Source organism: Neopsephotus bourkii, unplaced genomic scaffold, assembly GCF_033783945.1.
Source record: "Neopsephotus bourkii isolate Nb327-2 ecotype Australia unplaced genomic scaffold, CSIRO-AGI_Nbou_v1 NB_1574, whole genome shotgun sequence".
Taxonomy (NCBI): domain Eukaryota; kingdom Metazoa; phylum Chordata; class Aves; order Psittaciformes; family Psittacidae; genus Neopsephotus; species Neopsephotus bourkii.
The window spans coordinates 4,436,549-4,446,379 of NW_026902050.1; the positions used below are offsets into that span (position 1 = coordinate 4,436,549).

Consider the following 9,831-nt stretch of genomic DNA (forward strand, 5'->3'; position numbering starts at 1 on the left):
CTGGTTGCTGTCAGAGGTGAGATGCTGGGCAGCTGGTTTTTGTCTGAGACCATTGATCCACCCATCACAGCCTTCCCTACAGTTAGCAGGCTTATGGGCTTTACAGTTTAGTACCAGTACTGATGTTTTACACATGGGTTTTATTTCTCATTTCATAATAGTATGTACAACAGGTTGTTGATAAAATTTTAATGTTTTCCCTCATCCTTCCCCACCCCCATTGCATTGCCCTGTCAAAGACAATTGGAGCAGCAGGAGACTGCAAGTGAGACAATGAGCTGCTGTGAATCCAGAGAGTTAATAGATAGCAGAAAGGGAAGCCCAAAAGCAGAAGTAAGTTTTTTGAAGAGCATGACTGCTTTTCACATGCATTCCCTTTAGTGATTAAATGAACTGGGATACAGCCAGATGTGAAGCACTCAACAGAGCTGAAACAGTTTGCAAAAAATAATTTTGAATACACAGCTTCTATTCAATTTGCTGCTTTTTTGTTTATCCACCAGAGTATCTGGAAGGCTGTAAGGTGTTTACCAAACTATTGATGAATTCTGGCTGGAATAACTTTTCAGAGGCCAAATGTTTCTCCCTATCCAGTATTTACTTTTTTTTTTTTTTTCATTACCCTATCCAGCAGCATCAGCTGTTCTGCCAGGAAGCAGAAGCATCAGCAAGTGGCCAATAGTATGTTGGGCAAAGCGACAAGTGTAAAGTAGTGTCCCCCCTAAAATTATCAGACATGCTCAAGATAGGTGCAGGTGCCCTGTACTGGGGTCTAAGCAATTCTGCCTATGCTTCTGGCATCCAAATGACTTTGACTGATGCAATGAGATGAGGGTGGCTCCTGTGGCCCCTTCTTGCTGCTCTCATGTAGCAGGAGGAAGGGTGCTTCCTAACCTTTTGCCTTTGCCCTGTGAAGCATCACAAGGCTCTGATGGCTCTAACCTTGCCATGAACCCAGTGGGACACCGTGGTGTGTCAGTGAGCCCTGCTTTGGGGGAGTATTCTTGATGGTATGGAAGACAGGACAGGCAGATTTTCAGCTAAGACAGCACTTATATTATGGGCATGCATCTTTTAGAGTACCCAAGGCCCAAGCCTTGGTGATAGAATTTAAGTTTGTCAGAGGTCCCCTGGTGTTTCAGACACATAATTTACCTCTCTAATTAACCTAAGTGTTCTACCTGGTGCAGTGCCAAGAGGACAAGTCTCTGGACCTCCAGCTGTGGAGAAGGAGAGCTGTGGAGCTCCTCTGAAGTCCTGTCTGTCCTACTGATGGAAATCTCAAACAGACTGGACGCAATTATCCTGGGGACATATTCTGCTGGGTCCAGATCTGCAAGGCATATGGTGAAAATACAGTGAGCCTGATACTGTACGACATCCGGCAGAAAGCCAGTGTAGCAGTTGCAGTCCTTTAGACACATGGGATGTGTTGAGAAAGCGTTTCTGATTTTTTGTAGTTTGGGTTGTTATTATTTTTAAAGACACACATTGTAGGTATTGGTGGACAATGTGCTTTCACCATTTCTGTGATTCCAGTGTTGGTTCTGATCACTTGCTAACATGGCAGTGGGATGCAGCAGGACTTCAGTGAACCAGAAGCCAGAGCAAGTTATCTAAAGCATGGCTGGAATGAAAGGGACTCTGTGCTTTATTTCCTTATGAATTCCTGATCTATTTTAGATTTGCTTCTTCCTTTCAAAAGAGAAGAGTGGCTGTACTGCACTAAAGTCTAACAAAGAGAGCAGAATTGAGACCATGTAGACAGGAAAGAAAAGCATTCAGGATCCATGAAATAGGAAAGTGGACTCTGGCAGGCTGTGCAAGTGCATGGCCAAGAGTCAGCACTGCCCTTGGTGTGGCACTGAGCCATCCAAACCCTGGTGGTGGCTTCTCTGTGTCAGAACTGAGGTGCGGTCATGGACAGCTGGAAAAACATATGGTGCTGTTGCCTAAGCACCACCTGCATTGAAGAAAAGGATCTTCACACTTGTGTTCTTCAAAGGGAAAACAACACCACTTGCCATGAATGTTTTTCCTTGTGCTGGAAGCCCCAAATCACAACCAGGGATAGACCTCTGGTTACACGTCTGTTTTGCACCTTGTGACACATGGCCTTGTGACGCATGGCCTTTCACTGTTGTTTACTCTTAAATAAAGCATCATTCCACCAAATACAGGTTTGGAGCCATTGACAAGAGTGTTATGTGGCAAGATAGAGTCATATTTTGCAAAAAATAAGTAAAAACAAAGGACCCTCTTACAGACACATACTTTCCATGAATAACCGCCAGTAACTAGAAAACAGGTTTTTTTTTGCTCCTAACCTGGAGGCGTTGCCGTCCCTTCTGTGATTATGGGTTGTTTTTTTTATGGTCTTTAATGATGCACTGTGAAATTAAGGAAAAGACATCCAGAGGTGACCATGGGCTTCAGTGCCACCAACCTTAATGAGCCATCTTCTTTGCAGCTTACTGCCAGCAAAAGCATTGCCTGGATTTTAAAGACCCCTCAGATTCTAGTTTCCCCCCACTTTACCTGTGAGTCAGACAGAAATCACATACTGAGGTTGATTTCCCTGTTAAGAAGGAGCCAGAAGAAGAGAAGGGTAGGGATGGAAGGCAGAGATAAAAAACTCTGCTCTTAAACAATAGCTATTGCTTAAACTTGTTGGTATTTCTGTCCTAAAAAAGCCAAGTGATTTCAGTGTGTACTAAATGTTGCAGTTAATTAAGTACCAGGATCACCCTCTGAAGGCTTTATACCCACAGAAGGTGGACAGGTGGACAGTATCCACATTTTGGAAGCAAATAAATCTTAATCTTTTGATAGCTTGAGGCTGTGTGAAACCTTTCAGGGCTCTGTGGGGCTGGAGGGATTCCCCAGTGGGGATGGGACTGGGACCAGCTCCTACAGCATTGCTAGGGCAGGACACAGCCCCTGGGCTGGGCTGGGGTCCCAGGCAGGGGCAGGAGTCCCAGGTGCTGCTGGCCAGGGTCATCCAGGTCCTGACATGATCAACCCCAACAGAACTGTAGAATCATAGAATCAGGTTGGAAAAGACCTTTAAGATCATCAAGTCCAACCTTTACCCCAGCACTGCCAAGTGCACTGTTAACCATGTCACACATGGTTTTCGAACGCTTCCAGGGACGGTGATTCCACCGTTTCCCTCAGAAGCCTTTTCCAATGCCTGACCACCTTCTCTGTGAAGAAATTGTTCCTAATGTCCAATGTAAACCTGCCCTGGTGCAGCTTGAGGCTGTTACCTCTTGTCCTATCGCTTGTTACTTGGGAGAAGGGACTGAGTGCTACCTCACTGCAACCTCATTTCAGGCAGTTGTAGAGAGTGATAAGGTCCCCACTGAGATTTCTCTTCTCCAGATTAAACAACCCCAGTTCTTCAGCCATTCCTCATCAGACTTATTCCCCAGATTGTTCACCAGATTTGTTGCCCTTCTTTGGACTTGCTCCAGCACCTCAGTGTCTCTCTTGCAGTGAGGGACCCAGAACTAAAGACAGTATTCAAGGTGTGGCATCAAAAGTGCTGAGTGGAGGGGGACGATCACTGCCCTGGCCCTGCTGGCCAAGCCATTTTTGATACAGGCCAGGATGCTGTTGGCCTTCTTGGCTGTCTGGGCACAAGCTGGCTCATGTTCAGTGGCCATCATCCAGCACCACCCTGGTCCTTTTCTGCCGAGCAGCTTTCCAGCCACTCTCTCCCAAGCCCGTAGCATTGCATGGGGTGGTTGTGGTGCAAGTGCAGGACCCATCACTTGGCCTTGTTGGACCTCATACCATTGGCCACAACTCACTGATCCAGCCTGTCCAGATCCCTCTGCAGAGCCTCCCTATCCTCCAGCAGATCAACACTCCCAGCCAACTTGGTGTCATCCGCAAGTTTACTAAAGGTGCACTCAATCCCCTCATCCAGATCATCGATGAAGGTATTAAACAACACTGGCCCTAACACTGAGCCCTGAGGGACACCACTAGTGACCAGTCACCAACTAAATGTGATGCCATTTACCACCACACTTCGAACTTGGCCATCCAGCCAGTTTCCAGCCCAGCAAAGAATCTTCCTATCCAGACCATGAGCAGCCAGTTTCTCCAGGAGAATGCTGTGGGAGACAATGTCAAATGCTTTGCTTATGTCCAAATAGACAATGTCCACAGCCTTTCCCTCATCAACCAGGAGGGTTACCTTATCATAGAGTGAGATCAGATTGGGCAAGCAGGACCTGCCCTTCGTGAACCCAGGCTGACTGGGCCTGATCCCTCTTCCTGCACGTGCTTTCTGATCTAACTTAGCATCATCTGTTCCACAGGCTGAGCTTCAGGTGATTTCAATGAAGTCGTCAAATGAATCAAGTCTGATTTTGCTTCTTTCTTCACCTAATTAGACAACAGGGAGATTTATGGTATAATTGAGCCAACACAGTGTTGCTGTAATTTGACATCTAATTAATCAATGTCCAGTTCTTCCACAGGTGCACTATAAATACTTACTAACCAGTGCAGGATTGTTTCTGTGGGGGAAAAAAAAAAAGAACAAAACCAAACCAAAATGGTGAAATGTATTTATTTCCTGCAACCCCTACCATTTCAGGATGAAAAGCCAGCTGGAGTACTGTTGCTGCCTCAAAGCAATAGAAGAGACACCGCAGGGTGGCCATACTGCCAGTGTCCCATGGGGTGGCTGCCCAGTGCATGTTGCTGGAGGTGTGGGTGATGCTGGATGATGGTAGAAGAGGGAGAAGCGGCTTTTCTCACTGATATACTCCTCACTGCAAACCTGTTTTATCAGAAGTTTATCAATGGGGAGGAAGGGGCTTGTGTTTCTTCAGCTGGACAAATCCAGTGGTTGTTGGAAGCTGTAAAGTGACCGCTATGACAGGCAATGATCAGAGTAAAATTCTGGCCTTATTAGAGTTAATAGGAGTTTTGCATTTGACCTCAGTGAGGCCAAGGATTTTACCCGAGGAGTATTAGTCATAAGTATAGAGATGAATTAGATGACCTGTCAACAAGAAGCAGGCAAGGTTATTCCCATGGGCTCCTGAGCTCGGAATTGGAAAAGCTGAAAAAATAATGTCCAGCTTATTCCATTTATACCCATAATGCATGTGCTTGCTGTATGCAATACCTAAGCATTTATCGCCTGTTTTATTCTGTTCCTGTCAAACACGCAGGGGAACGCTTTGTTCAGGGAGGCAGGAGGGAACTGTAGAGTAAAGTTTCCTTGGAAAACTTCCCAGAACTGGGCTCAGCTCTCATAAACAAACCCTGGGAAGGCAGTTTTGGTGTACAACCTATGGTTCATATTTCTAGGAAATATTGTCAAGCAGAGCTACTAAAGGCCCCATGGAAGTGCACACAGCTACAGCGTGGGGAGCTGACAGCCCGGCCGGCACGCTCCCGCAATGCTTCTTTGGAAACTGTTGCTCTGTTGTTTTTGAGAATGTGATCCACTTGAGACTTAGTAAACACAGCAGAAATGTCCCAAGTTTTAATTTGAGTTTTCAAACACAGGCAGTTAGCACTGGGAAGGAAACTATTTAAGAAGGAGGTTTGAGGGAGACTGCTTTTGTTTGTCATCCGACTCCAGACGGTATGATCCTGTCATCTGGGTGTAGAAATACCCACTCAGGCATGAAGAACTGACCGGCACAATGTAGGTGTCAAGTGATCAGAAACAGCCATTTGCAAAAAACTTCACAAGAAGGAATACAAGAATTTCTCAGGGAATAATAGGACAAATGTATTTGAAACAAAGACTGAGCTGCTTGCGAGCAACAGGAAAATAGATGAAATAGTTAAATATTTCAGTTTTTGGAGAAATCGGTGATCACATATCATTTGACTGACTAAGTATCATTAATCTTCATCTTTATCTCACAAACCTTTTACCGTGGAACTACCTCATTCTCTCTGTTCCCCTGAGGTGTTGGAACCAGTGTTGTTACTTGTGATACAGCTCAGCCTGTGCAGCAGATACGAGTGCCAGTGTAAGCTGCTTTTGCTTTGCCCACTGTGCTATCTGCTCTCCCTGACTGACTGGATGCAGCAGAGATGAGGCAGGAGAAACAGGGCCCCACTGCTCCTCTCCTTACTGCCACACAGGCAGTTGAACCATGCAAGCCACGGGAAGGTAAGAAATCTCTAATATCTATATTCTGGAGATGAGAGAAGAAGGGAGCCAGCAGCAGCAGGGGTCCTACACTTTGCATGTCTTGGGTACAGCGGCTGCACTGAGCACTGCACAGTGCTTGCAGTGTCCCTGCTCCAACCCAGGCAGGGCACGGGTCAGTCCTCATGATCAGATGGATGTGTTAGTGATGGAGTCCTCACAGGGGCATGGGTCTGAGATGCCCATCTCAGGTTTACAGAGACGCGAACAGCCATAACCAAAATGAACACAGGAAGAAAGACAGTCATGACAGCACAATTTTGAGGGAAAGATGGTGATGCTGCACCGTAACAGGGGGACTGGCTTGCTGAGCCCCAGCATCATGGCCAGGACTTCCCCAAAGCTTGCCTGCTTTCACAGACCCCGAGGAAATGTCACTACAGCTGCCCCTGGGGAACTGGAGGGAGTGTGGTACCTGATACACCAGGTGGGTTTAGTGTCCATATGGCCAGGGTTGGGATTTGTCCCTCTCTCCATAAGAGTGAGGCTCCTTCCCTCCACAAACACTGCTGGAATAATAGGATTCTTCAGCAAAGGTGAACTCACCCCCAAACAGAGAGACAATGACATCTTTTGTACCAAAAGTTGTGCAAGATGGAAGGCAGATTGTTTCCTGGCAGGGAGGATCAGATGCTCGGCAGAGTCCCAGCACTGCAGCCATGGAGAGCGTTTGCATCCCTTTTTCTGAGAGCACTGCTACACACACTGGTGAGCCCAGGACCTTCCACTGGGGCTGTGGGGAGCTCTTGCATTGTCTTCACAGAGGGGAGGATGGTTCCTGCAAACAAACCGAGAAAATGCAGTGCAACAGTGACTGCCAGCATGCTCCCAGTTCAGAGGGCAGCTACCCGTTAAATCTAGAGTGTTTCGATACATGCTATTTAAAAAAGAACTAATAAAAGCTATTTCTATATTTGCTCAAGGAGAGAGTTTGCAACAGGGCGATTTTTTTAATTTTATTTTTCCTTAAAATCTCCCTGCTCTCATCATAACAAGATTGATGATTTCTGTGTTTTTCCTTTTAGGAGCATGACAAAAATAAGTTGCCAGCTGAGTTTCTCTTTTATTTTATTCCAAGTTTTAATTTAAGACAGGAGAAGTGTGGCTGAGCTTCTTATTTTCTCCAGTTAGTTTTTGGCACAGAATCCAGGGCCTCTCACAGCTATGCATTCTGTATTGTTTCGATCATGCTAAGACTGAAAGGAAGCATGTAAGTGACTAATGATGGCCAAGTGCTGACGACAAAACCTTGGAACAGCAGGTGAAGCAGGAGTGTGTTTCCCCATACGTGAGTTTCATCTAGCTTAGACCTGGGAATCACTTGATGGTAAAGTGAATGCTAAGCCCTGATTCGCATATCTCCATACTCTGGCAGATAGGTAATGACCTGTGTTTGTACATACATACACATGGATTAGCAAGTGGATTAAACTGATAATGTAATGCATAGGTGGAAAACTGAAACATAGTATCAGTGTCAAGAAATACAAACCATTTTGTCTGCAAAAAATGCTTTTAGTGGCTGCCTTACTATATCATCAAACTCCAGTGACATGCCTCAGTGGGGAATTGAGTGTTTAGTGTAGGATCTAGTTCTGGAACTTCAAAATGTAAATCCACAGGTCCACACCAATGAATTAACTTCATTCCTGTTAGACTCAGTGGTGTGTCCTGTGGGTAAATTAAGGCTTTATTGTTTCAGACACTGCAAATTAAATGACTGAAATCTTTCCTCATCTGCCAGGGAGGTCGTGGAAATTTTCCATCATATGTATCTTCTTTACCCTTGCACTGCTGCCTTTCAATTGAGGTTTGGCTCAACTGCTTCACTTACACCCAGAGGCAGCTGAGGTGGCAGCAGTCCAGTCTGCAGACCTGCATTGTTTGTATGGACATAATACACAATTTACTGTAGACTTCCTCTTCACTCCTTACATGCTGCGTGATGTCCTGGCACACAGGATGTCTGCGTCAAAGCTGTGTCATACTCTGTGCGTGAGCAACCCTGCACAAACTGTCCCATACCGAGGTAACAGTAAATAAATAGTCACAGATGAAAAAGGTACATTTCCTGAAAAAAAACCCACACTTTCAGTCTTCATCATCAAGCTTGGATTTGACTTCATGTGTTCTAGAGGTTGTAAGTATTGTAATATTATATTACTGGCCTGAGGCACACATTGCCTGATTCTGTGTAAGCATCAGGGAGGCAGACTCTGCCCAGCCAGACAACCTATGCAGATGTCCATAGATTTGTTTGGATAGGCTGGTCCTGGATGGGCTTTCAATATTTTCTGTAACTAAATTTAGCTCTAACATAGTTGTTCTGATCATGTTGCTACATCCTATGATCTAACATCTCCACATTTTAGTTGTTACAAGAATTTTCAGGAATTTGAACATTTCAGCATCCCTCTGGAATGCCAAGAGCAGCAGGAGGTCTGGAGCCATTGACAGATGCATGGGCCATTGACAGAGGTCTTCTCTTTCACCCCTGACATCTTTAGTGTGAATGCAAATTTATCTTTTAGATCTATAAACCTATGGCTAGCTTTAAAGTCCTCCCTGATTTTCCATCATCCAGGAATGCTTCAGCAACTGCTTTGTTCTCAGCCGCTGGCCGTGTGGTGCAGTCACTCGGCACTTCCTTTTCCAGTCAGCATGGGAATGTTGGAAATAAAATATTGTCTTTTCAGACCAGGGCTTGCTGACCTCCCCAAGCTCAGATACCAGGTCCATTGTTTGACACGTTAGGAGCCCAAGCTGCAGACATGCTGCACAGGTCTGCAGGGCAGGAGATCCCTGGGGCTGGAGGAGGACTCCAGTCTATCAGTGCTGGGAGGAACCAGGTCTCAGGAAATACTGGACACCCTCAAGCAAAGCAAAACAAATGAACATGAATCCCTGCAGGAGTCCGGGAAGGAGCATAGGAAAGGAATATCCAGTTTTGTTTCACTGTCTCCAAGAGGATTTATGGAAAACATGGAGAGTTGGAAAAGACATTATTTGAGATGGGTCTAGGTGGTGCTCTGTGGCCAAGAAGGACAGCTGGGTGGCACAGGCAGGGCTGAAGGGGTGGTTTGGAAAGGTGGTATCAGAGCTATGGGAGGGCAGCATGGTGACACCAAACAGGTACATCATCTGTGCCACCAGAAGGTCACCATCAGAGCCTGATCACCGCAGATGAATCCTGCTCCAAACCAATTCTGAGCTTGTTTGCTTTTACTTTCCACCTTGCACTCACAGCACCCTGCCATGTGTGGCTACAGCAGAGCCGCAGTGCACAAGGTCTCTGCATTTGTCTGCCATTCCCTAGTGCATCGTAGTCCCCTGGAGCCTCCATAAACATCGTCAGGTCTGGGAAATGATTTAAAATAATGGGGAAAAAAAACAAGCAAAGAAGCACAAACATCCCCACGAGAGCAAGCGACTTAAAAGTGAGGCACAGAAATAGCAAACAACTTTTCAAAGTTTAGCCTGATTTTCATTTCACCGTAAATGGAAATTAATTGCATTGGTGCTGCACCAAGGTTCATGGTGCTTCTGCCCTGAAGTTTTGATGGTGCTTTAATGGATCAGGAAGAGAAATACCTCTCTGGACCTGTCAACTCTAACTACTGCAAGGGACCGGGCAGCCA

General features: G+C 45.8%; 1 long non-coding RNA gene across 1 annotated transcript; it reads left to right on the forward strand.

Moving 5' to 3' along the window:
• The first annotated feature begins 987 nt into the window (after nt 1–987).
• On the forward strand, nt 988–2,175 carry LOC133222154 (uncharacterized). The gene is made up of 2 exons (XR_009728213.1): nt 988–1,347; nt 1,684–2,175. It is a non-coding gene; the product is annotated as an uncharacterized LOC133222154 (long non-coding RNA).
• The last annotated feature ends 7,656 nt before the right edge of the window (nt 2,176–9,831 follow it).